The sequence below is a fragment of the Arachis hypogaea genome, chromosome 20 (assembly GCF_003086295.3).
Source record: "Arachis hypogaea cultivar Tifrunner chromosome 20, arahy.Tifrunner.gnm2.J5K5, whole genome shotgun sequence".
Taxonomy (NCBI): domain Eukaryota; kingdom Viridiplantae; phylum Streptophyta; class Magnoliopsida; order Fabales; family Fabaceae; genus Arachis; species Arachis hypogaea.
In genome coordinates this window covers 102,828,733-102,839,100 of record NC_092055.1, presented here as the reverse complement: position 1 = coordinate 102,839,100, position 10,368 = coordinate 102,828,733, and the positions used below count along the sequence as shown (strand labels likewise).

General features: G+C 39.5%; 1 non-coding gene across 1 annotated transcript; it reads right to left on the bottom strand.

The window, feature by feature from the left end:
- Positions 1-357: 357 nt before the first annotated feature.
- Positions 358-465, bottom strand: LOC112787855 (small nucleolar RNA R71). The gene has a single exon (XR_003195243.1). It is a non-coding gene; the product is annotated as a small nucleolar RNA R71 (small nucleolar RNA).
- Positions 466-10,368: the final 9,903 nt, after the last annotated feature.

The following is a 10,368-nucleotide window of genomic DNA, read 5'->3' as shown; positions in this document are numbered from 1 at the left end:
GGTGACTTTATTGCACCTACTCCCGACTTCTATGGGAGAAGCATCTCAATCCCTGCCATTGGAGCAAACAACTTTGAGCTTAAGCCTCAATTAGTTTCTCTAATGCAACAGAATTGCAAGTTTCATGGACTTCCATTGGAAGATCCTCATCAGTTCTTAGCTGAATTCTTGCAAATCTGTGACACTGTCAAGACCAATGGGGTTGACCCTGAAGTCTACAGACTTATGCTCTTCCCTTTTGCTGTAAGAAACAGAGCTAGGACATGGTTGGACTCACAACCTAAAGAAAGCCTGAACTCTTGGGAAAAGCTAGTCAATGCCTTCTTGGCAAAGTTCTTTCCACCTCAAAATTTGAGTAAGCTTAGAGTGGAAGTCCAAACCTTCAGACAGAAGGAAGGTGAATCCCTCTATGAAGCTTGGGAAAGATACAAGCAATTGATCAGAAGGTGTCCTTCTGACATGCTTTCAGAATGGAGTATCATAGGTATATTCTATGATGGTCTGTCTGAACTATCCAAGATGTCATTGGATAGCTCTGCTGGAGGATCTCTTCATCTGAAGAAGACGCCTGCAGAAGCTCAGGAACTCAGTGAAATGGTTGCAAATAACCAATTCATGTACGCTTCTGAAAGGAATCCTGTGAATAATGGGACAACTCATAAGAAATGAGTTCTTGAGATTGATACTCTGAATGCCATATTGGCTCAAAATAAAATATTGACCCAACAAGTCAATATGATTTCTCAGAGTCTGTCTGGAATGCAAGCAGCAACAGGCAGTACTAAGGAAGCTTCCTCTGAAGAAGAAGCTTGTGATCCTGAGAACCCAGCAATGGAGGAGGTGAATTACATGGGAGAACCCTATGGAAACACCTATAATCCTTCATGGAGAAATCATCCAAATCTCTCATGGAAGGATCAACAGAGACCTCAACAAGGTTTCAACAACAATAATGGCGGGAGAAACAAGTTTAGCAATAGCAAGCCTTTTCCATCATCTTCTCAGCAACAGACAGATAATTCTAAGCAAAGCCACTCTGACTTAGCAACCATTGTCTCTGATCTAATCAAAACCACTCAAAGTTTCATGACTGAAACAAGGTCCTCCATTAGAAATTTGGAGGCACAAGTGGGTCAGTTGAGTAAGAAAATTTCTGAACTCCCTCCTAGTACTCTCCCAAGCAATACAGAAGAGAATCCAAAAAGAGAGTGCAAGGCCATAACTATAACCCACATGGCCGAACCTAGAGAGGAGGAAGAGGCAGTGATTTCTACTGAGGAAGACCTCAATGGACGTCCACTGGCCTCCATGGAGTTCCCTGATAAGGAACCATGGGAATCTGATGCTCACACAGAGACCATAGAGATTCCATTAAGTTTACTTCTACCATTTATGAGCTCTGATGAGTATTCTTCCTCTGAAGAGGATGAAGATGTTACTGAAGAGCAAGTTGCTAAGTACCTTGGAGCAATCATGAAGCTAAATGCCAGATTGTTTGGTAATGAGAGTTGGGAGGATGAACCTCCATTGCTCATCAAAGAACTGGATGACTTGACTAGGCAGAAATTACCTCTGAAGAGACAAGACCCTGAAAAATTCTCAATCCCTTGTACCATAGGCACCATGACCTTTGAGAAGGCTCTGTGTGACCTGGGGTCAAGTATAAACCTTATGCCTCTCTCTGTAATGGAGAAGCTAGGGATCATTGAGGTACAAGCTGCTAGAATCTCACTAGAGATGGCAAATAATTCAAAGAAACAGGCTTATGAACTTGTAGAGGATGTCTTGGTAAAGGTTGAAGGCCACTACATCCCTGCTGACTTCATAATCCTAGAGACTGGAAAGTATGTGGATGGATCCATCATCCTTGGCAGACCCTTCCTAGCCACAGCAAAAGTTATGATTGATGTTGACAGAGGAGAATTGATCATTCAAGTCAATGAAGACTCCCTTGTGTTTAAAACTCAAGGATATCCCTCTGTAACCATGGAGAGGAAGCATGAAGAGCTTCTCTCAATACAGAGACAAACAGAGCCCCCACAGTCAAACTCTAAGTTTCGTGTTGGGAAGCCACAATTAAACTTTAAGTTTGGTGTTGAACCCCCACATTCAAACTTTAAGTTTGGTGTTGGGAGGTTCCAGCATTGCTCTGAACATCTGTGAGGCTCCATGAGAGCCCACTGTCAAGCTATTGACATTAAAGAAGCGCTTGTTGGGAGGCAACCCAATCTTTAACTATCTATGTTAAATTTCTATTTTCTTTTGTTATTTTATGTTTTCTGTAGGTTAATGATCATGTGAAGTCACTAAAACAATTGAAAAAGCAAAAACAGAAGGAAAAACAGTATTAAAAATAGAACACCCTGGAGGAGAAACTTCCTGGCGTTTAAACGCCAGTAAGGGTAGCAGAATGGGCGTTAAACGCCCAGTCTGGCACCATTCTGGGTGTTTAACGCCAGAAAAGGGCAAGAAGCTGGCGTTAAATGCCAGAAATGGGCAGCAGCCTGGCGTTTAACGCCAGGATTGGCAGAAAGGGGCATTTTTGCACGCCACTTGGTGCAGGGATGAGATATCCTTGACACCTCAGGATCTGTGGACCCACAGGATCCCCACCTACCTCATCTCTCTCTCTCTTCTTCACCCATTCACCAATCACCTCAATACCTCTTCCCCAAAAACCCCTCACCTATCAAATCCTACCCTCTTCTCCATAATCTCTTCACCAATCCACATCCATCCATCATAAAACCCCACCTACCTCACCATTCAAATTCAAACCACTTTCCCTCCCAAACCCACCCATACATGGCCAAACCATACCCCCCTCTCCACTCCTATATAAACCCATCTTCACTCCTTCATTTTCACACAACCTAAACACTACTTCTCCCCCTTGGCCGAAACACAAAGCCCCCTCCATCTCTTTTATTTCTTCTTCTTCTACTCTCTTCTTTTTTCTTTTGCTCGAGGATAAGCAAACCTTCTAAGTTTGGTATGGTAAAAGCTAAAGCTTTTTGTTTTTCCATAACCATTTATGGCACCAAAGGCCGGAAAAACCTCTAGAAAGAGGAAAGGGAAGGCAAAAGCTTCCACCTCCGAGTCATGGGAGATGGAGAGATTCCTCTCAAGGGTGCATCAAGACCACTTCTATGAAGTTGTGGCCAAGAAGAAAGTGATCCTCGAAGTCCCTTTCAAGCTCAAAAAGGGTGAATATCCGGAGATCCGACATGAGATTCGAAGAAGAGGTTGGGAAATTCTCACCAACCCCATTCAACAAGTCAGAATCTTAATGGTTCAAGAGTTCTATGCCAATGCATGGATCACCAAGAACCATGATCAAAGTGTGAACCCGGACCCTAAGAATTGGCTTACAATGGTTCGGGGGAAATACTTAGATTTTAGTCCGGAAAATGTAAGGTTGGCATTCAACTTGCCCATGATGCAAGGAGATGCACACCCATACACTAGAAGGGTCAACTTTGATCAAATGTTGGACCAAGTCCTCATGGACATCTGTGAAGAGGGCGCCCAATGGAAGAGAGATTCAAGAGGGAAGCCGGTTCAACTAAGAAGGCACGACCTCAAGCCCGTGGCTAGGGGATGGTTGGAGTTCATCCAACGCTCGATCATTCCCACTAGCAACCGGTCTGAAATTACTATAGACCGGGCTATCATGATTCATAGCATCATGAGAGAGGAAGTAGAAGTTCATGAGGTTATATCCCAAGAACTCTACAAGGTGGCGGACAAATCCTCTACTTTGGCAAGGTTAGCCTTCCCTCATCTCATTTGTCACCTCTGCAATTCGGTTGGAATTGACATAGAGGGAGACATTCTCATTGATGAGGACAAGCCCATCACTAAGAAAAGGACGGAGCAAATAAGAGAACCTCACCAAGAGCATGAGGAATTTCCTCATCATGAAATCCCTGAGATGCCTCAAGGGATGCAATTTCCTCCACAAAACTATTGGGAGCAAATCAACACCTCCTTGGGAGAATTAAGTTCTAATATGGGACAACTATGGATGGAGCACCAAGAGCATTCCATCCTCTTCCATGATATTAGAGAAGACCAAAGAACCATGAGAGAAGAGCAACAAAGGCAAGGAAGAGACATTGAGGAGCTCAAGCACTTCATAAGATCTTCAAGAGGAAGAACAAGCCGCCATCACTAAGGTGGACCCGTTCTTTAATTTCCTTGTTCTTTATTTTCTATTTTTTGAATTTTTATGCTTATGTTTATCTATGTTTGTGTCTTTATTACATGATCATTAGTGTCTTAGTGTCTATGCCTTAAAGTTATGAATGTCCTATGAATCCATCACCTTTCTTAAATAAAGAGTGTTTTAATTGAAAAAGAAAAAGAAGTACATGAATTTTGGATTTTAAAACAGTTTAATTATTTTGATGTGGTGGCAATACTCTTGTTTTCTGAATGAATGCTTGAACAGTGCATATTTTTGAATTTGATTATTTATGAATGTTAAAATTGTTGGCTCTTGAAAGAATGATGGAAAAGGAGAAATTTTATTTGATAATCTAAAAAATTATAAAATTGATTCTTGAAGCAAGAAAAAGCAGTGAAAAGCTTGCAGAAAAAAAAAGAAGAAGAAAAAAAGAAGCGAAAAAAATATAATAAAAGAAAGAGAAAGAAAAAGAAAAGCAAGCAGAAAAAGCCAATACCCCTTTAAACCAAAAGGCAAGGGTGATAAAAAGGATCCAAGGCTTTGAGCATCAGTGGATAGGAGGGCCCACAGGAATAAAATCCTAGCCTAAGTGGCTAAACCAAGCTGTCCCTAACCATGTGCTTGTGGCGTGAAGGTGTCAAGTGAAAACTTGAGACTGAGCGGTTAAAATCGTGGTCCAAAGCAAAAAAAGAGTGTGCTTAAGAGCTCTGGACACCTCTAATTGGGGACTCTAGCAAAGCTGAGTCACAATCTGAAAAGGTTCACCCAGTTATGTGTCTGTGGCATTTATGTATCTGGTGGTAATACTAGAAAACAAAGTGCTTAGGGTCACGGTCAAGACTCATAAAGTAGTTGTGTTCAAGAATCAACATACTTAACTAGGAGAATCAATAACACTATCTGAATTCTGAGTTCCTATAGATGCCAATCATTCTGAACTTCAAAGGATAAAGTGAGATGCCAAAACTGTTCAGAAGCAAAAAGCTAAAAGCCCCGCTCATCTAATTAATACTTGAAGGTTGTGGTAGGCTTAGAGAAGGGGGGTTGAATCTATGCCTTCCTTTTAGTTGCTGTTATTACCCTTTTAAAATAAAATTTCAATTTAGGTTCTGTTTGAACTCAGCAGCGGAAATTTATGAGACAATTTATTTTTGTCTCATGAATATCAGAAAACAGAATTCAGCAAAGAAAGGAAAAGCTAACACCAGCATGTATCCTGGTTTGATTGCCTTGTGCTATGCAACCTACATCTAGTCTCCTCCACAACTATGGAAGAATTTCGCTATAGTTAACAGTATTACATACACCAATTTTACAGGATTAGCCCAATCCTTTCACACTCAAGTTCTAACCTAACTTGATATTGGCTATGCTAATACCTAACTATTCCTCTTAGTGCTAACCCAACTAAGAAAGGGATACCTTACAGGTACAAGATACAAGACACTTAATCAACCTAAAGAAATCAGAGAATAACTCTAGGCTTTTCTCTCAAGTGTATCTCTCAGCCTTTTTCCACTCATGGCTTTTTCTTAAGCTTTCTCACAATGCCTTTTCTCTCAAGAAATTACAGAAAGATAAACTTAGAAAAGTACATTACAATCAGTAAAACATGAAGAAGATTGACTTCATCAGCAGCCTCTTTGCTATGTGCAAAACCAGATTCGCAAACCTCAGCTTGAGTTCTTCAGTATTGGCCGAATGCTTCTTTGAAAGAAAGCATTATCTAAGTAGAGGAACTTCTTTTACAGAACACTGTTCTCACACTATGGTTTTCTCTCCTTGGTTTCTGAATGAACATCAAACCTCTTCTTATCTCCTTGCATGTTTCTGGATTCTTCTTCTAAGGTCAACACCTTGAGCCTTGAGCTTCACCAACCCACAGAATCACTTTTTCTCATTACACCTTAGAGTAGAAACTTTGCTTCTGACTTCTTCATCTTGACCGAAAGCCATAAAACAGCAATCATAGAAATCTTTCAATGGTCAACTTGATCTGAGCCCTTGAAAACCAACTTGGTCCCCAAGTCTTGTTTAAGACCGTAGATACACAATAGAGAAGAACAGAAATCCTCTTTCCATTGTATCCCATTTCGGATAGAGCAGAGAGTTGGGAAGAAGAGATGAAACCGAGTTGCATGAAAGAGGAAGTGATTTACCTATAACCTAAGCTTGATTTGATTTTGGATTTTCTGATTTGATTTCTGAGTTTCAAGTTTAATCCTTCTCTCTCTTGCTTCTTTGGTGACTAGCTTGGTGAAGAAGTTCTCTCTCTTTCTCTTTCTTACTTTTCTGAAACACTGATTTGACTAGGACAAAAGAGAGATGAACGTTGCTTTTGGTTAAGCAAAAGAGAGGGATTTGCTTTTCTGAAACCAGATCGGGCTTGGATCGAGTATGGATATGCTTGGCTCGATTTGATTCTTTGGCTCCTTTCTTTTCTTTTCTTTGGGCCCTTAATTTTGTTTTCAGCCCAACATCTTTGTTGATTGCTTTTTTATTCCATTTGGGCTCTTGAAATTTGGCCTGCAACAATAAACAATTAGTAATAAGTAAATATAATTAATCAACACTAATTATTTATTTTGCCCAAAAATAATGTTTGTCATCACTAATTAATTTAGTTAATTTCTTAACTCAACAATACTGATCTTCATAGATGTTTTTGGAATTCATTGTATATTCTCTTCTTTTTATCCTATTTGATTTTCAGTTGCTTGGGAACAAGCAACAATTTAAGTTTGGTGTTGTGATGAGCGGATAATTTATACGCTTTTTGGCATTATTTTTAGTATGTTTTTAGTATATTTTAATTAGTTTTTATTATATTTTTATTAGTTTTTATTTAAAAATCACATTTCTGAACTTTACTATGAGTTTGTGTGTTTTTCTGTGATTTCAGGTATTTTCTGGCTGAAATTGAGGGACCTGAGCAAAAATCTGATTCAGAGGCTGAAAAAGGACTGCAGATGCTGTTGGATTCTGACCTCCCTGCACTTGAAGTAGATTTTCTGGAACTACAGAAGCCCAATTGGCGCATTCTCAATTGCGTTGGAAAGTAGACATTCTGGGCTTTCCAGCAATATATAATAGTCCATACTTTTCCTAAGATTTGATGGCCCAAATCGGCGTTGCAAGTTAGTAGAGAAATTCTGGCGTCAAAACGCCAGAACTGGCATAAAAGCTGGAGTTAAACGCCCAAACTGGCACAAAAGCTGGCGTTTAACTCCAAGAAAAGTCTCTACACGTGAAAGCTTCAATGCTCAGCCCAAGCACACACCAAGTGGGCCCGGAAGAAGATTTTTGCATTAATTACCTATTTCTGTAAATCCTAGGCTACTAGTTCTCTATAAATAGGACCTTTTATTATTGTATTTTCATCTTGGATATACTTTTTTATCTTGGTTCTTCTGGTTCTCCCTCTGGGGTCGAAGCCAATGAACACCTTTATTACTTTTGTATTTTCAACGGTGGAGTTTCTATACACCATAGATTAAGGTGTGGAGCTCTGCTATTCTTCATGAATTAATATAATTACTATTGTTCTTCTATTCAATTCACGCATGCTTCTTCTCTAAGATATTCATTCGTTCTTCAACTTGATAAATGTGATGATCCGTGACACTCATCATCATTCTCACCTATGAACATGTGCCTGACAACCACCTCTGTTCTACTAGCAATGGCTTGAATGCGTATCTCTTGGGTTTCTAATCTAAGATTAGAACCTTCGTGGTATAGGCTAGAATTATTGGCGGTTATTCTTGAGATCCGGAAAGTCTAAACCTTGTCTGTGGTATTCCGAGTAGGATCTGGGAAGGGATGACTGTAACGAGCTTCAAACTCGCGATTGTTGGGCGTGTGACAGACGCAAAAGGATCAATGGATCCTATTCTAACATGATCAAGAACCGACAGATGATTAGCCGTGCGGTGACAGCGCATTTGGAACATTTTCACTGAGAGGACGGGAAGTAGCCATTGACAACGGTGATGCCCAACATAAAGCTTGCCATGGAAGGGAGTATGAATGATTGGATGAAGGTAATAGGAAAGCAGATGTTCAAGGGGAACAAAGCATCTTCATACGCTTATCTGAAATTTCTACCAATAAATTACATAAGTATCTCTATCTTTATCTTATTTTATGTTTTATTCATCTTTTAATTATCAATCCTCCATAACCATTTGAATATGTCTGACTGAGATTTATAAGATGACCATAGCTTGCTTCAAGCCGACAGTCTCCGTGGGATCGACCCTTACTCGCGTAAGGTTTATTACTTGGACGACCCAGTGCACTTGCTGGTTAGTTGTGCGGAGTTGTGATAAAGAGTTGAGATTACAATTGTGCGTCCCAAGTTGTTGGCGCCATTGATGATCACAATTTCGTGCACCATCTTTCCTAATGAAGAATCTGCATTATTACATATAATTTGCTGAGTTAAATCACATCCCCTTCCATATTTGTTGATTTGGATTCCGGCCCAAAGGGAATCTTGGTCTTGGTTAAGTCTCCAGAGAATTTTCATTAAGAAAGCTTTATTCATAGCATGGAGTGATTTAAAGCCCGTGCCTCCCATACTTGGTTTACACAGCAGTTTCCAGTTAATATGGTACATTTTCCATTGCTCTCCTACCTCCCCCAAAATAAATTTACGTTGCAATTTTTCAATTTCATTGCATATGCCAATGGGAATAATGGAATGCATCATATCATGATTAATGGAAGGGCTGATGACAGTTTCTGCTAGAGTCACGTGTCCTGCCATAGATAGGCAATGATCCTTCCAACCCTTAAGTTTGCTTTTGACTCTTTCAAAAGTGTTCTTATACTTGTCCTTCTTCTTGCGACTATTAGTGAGCATAGTCCCGAGATATTTTTTTAATTCAGCAACTTCATCAAAACCACTTAGGTTGGTGATAGCACTTCTATGACAACATCCACATTCTTCGAGAAGAAAATAGATGTTTTTGTTGCACTAACTTTTAATCCGAAAGCTAGACAAAACTCTCGTAGAGAGTCAAGGATAACCCCCATTTGGCTAGTTCCTGCCTCAGCAAAAAGGAGAAGGTCATTTGCAAAAAGGAGGTGGGAGATGAGAGGCACGTTCCTTCCTGCTTTAATGGGTTTCCATATTTTCCGATTCACCTTTTCCTCAATAAGTTGTGATAATTTATCCATAGCAATGACAAAGAGGTAAGGGGATATCGGATCTCCTTGTCTAATACCTCTCGTGGGTTGGAAGCCATCTGTTTTGCACCCATTCCACATTAACTTGTAAGAGACTGAGGTTACTCCCGCCATAATGTCATCCAACATGTGCTGCAGAATTCCAAATTTCTAAAGACATTTCCTTATGAAACTCCAGGTAAGTCTATCATATGCTTTCTCAAAGTCAATCTTCACCACCATATATCATTTTTTCCCTTTCATCCTTCTCATCTCATGAACCATTTACTTAGCAATGATGATGTTGTCATGAATCATCAATCCTTGAATGAAGCTAGATTGATTTGGTGCTATTCGGCTTGCCAAGGTGGGCTTAATCTTCTCTACAAGGATCTTTGATAAGCATTTATATACCACATTACAAAGGACAATTGGCCTGAATTGTGTAATGTATTTCGGCTGATTGACTTTTGGAATCAAAGTGATTAAGGTCTGATTTACCTCTTGTATGGTTGCTGGTTCTTCCCAAAAATGTGTTATACAAGTGTAAACTGAGTACTGGATGGTGTTCCAATGTTCCTTGTAAAACAAAGCTGGAAATCCATCTTCTCCGGAAGCTTTTATGGATCCCATACTGAAAATAGCTCTACTAATTTTCTCATGAGTAGGGACAGCTTGCATCGCATCTCTGTATCGATTCTCAATCTGAGAAAAGGTATAAGTGGTTGGCAAGATAGTACTTGCATATTCATCTTGACAAAAGAGATCTTTATAATAGTCAACAGCTAAACTTTTTAACTCTTCCACATTATCACACCATCTTCCATAAACATTTTTAAGTTTAAGGATCCTATTTTTACCTCTTCTAATAAGAATTTTTGTATGAAAGAACCTATCTTCTTATTTTGTCCACTGTTGTCTAAATTTTTGTAACCACATTATCTCCTCTTCTTTAAGAATAACTTCTAATTGGGTGGAACCACATTAAAATTTATTTTACTACTAAA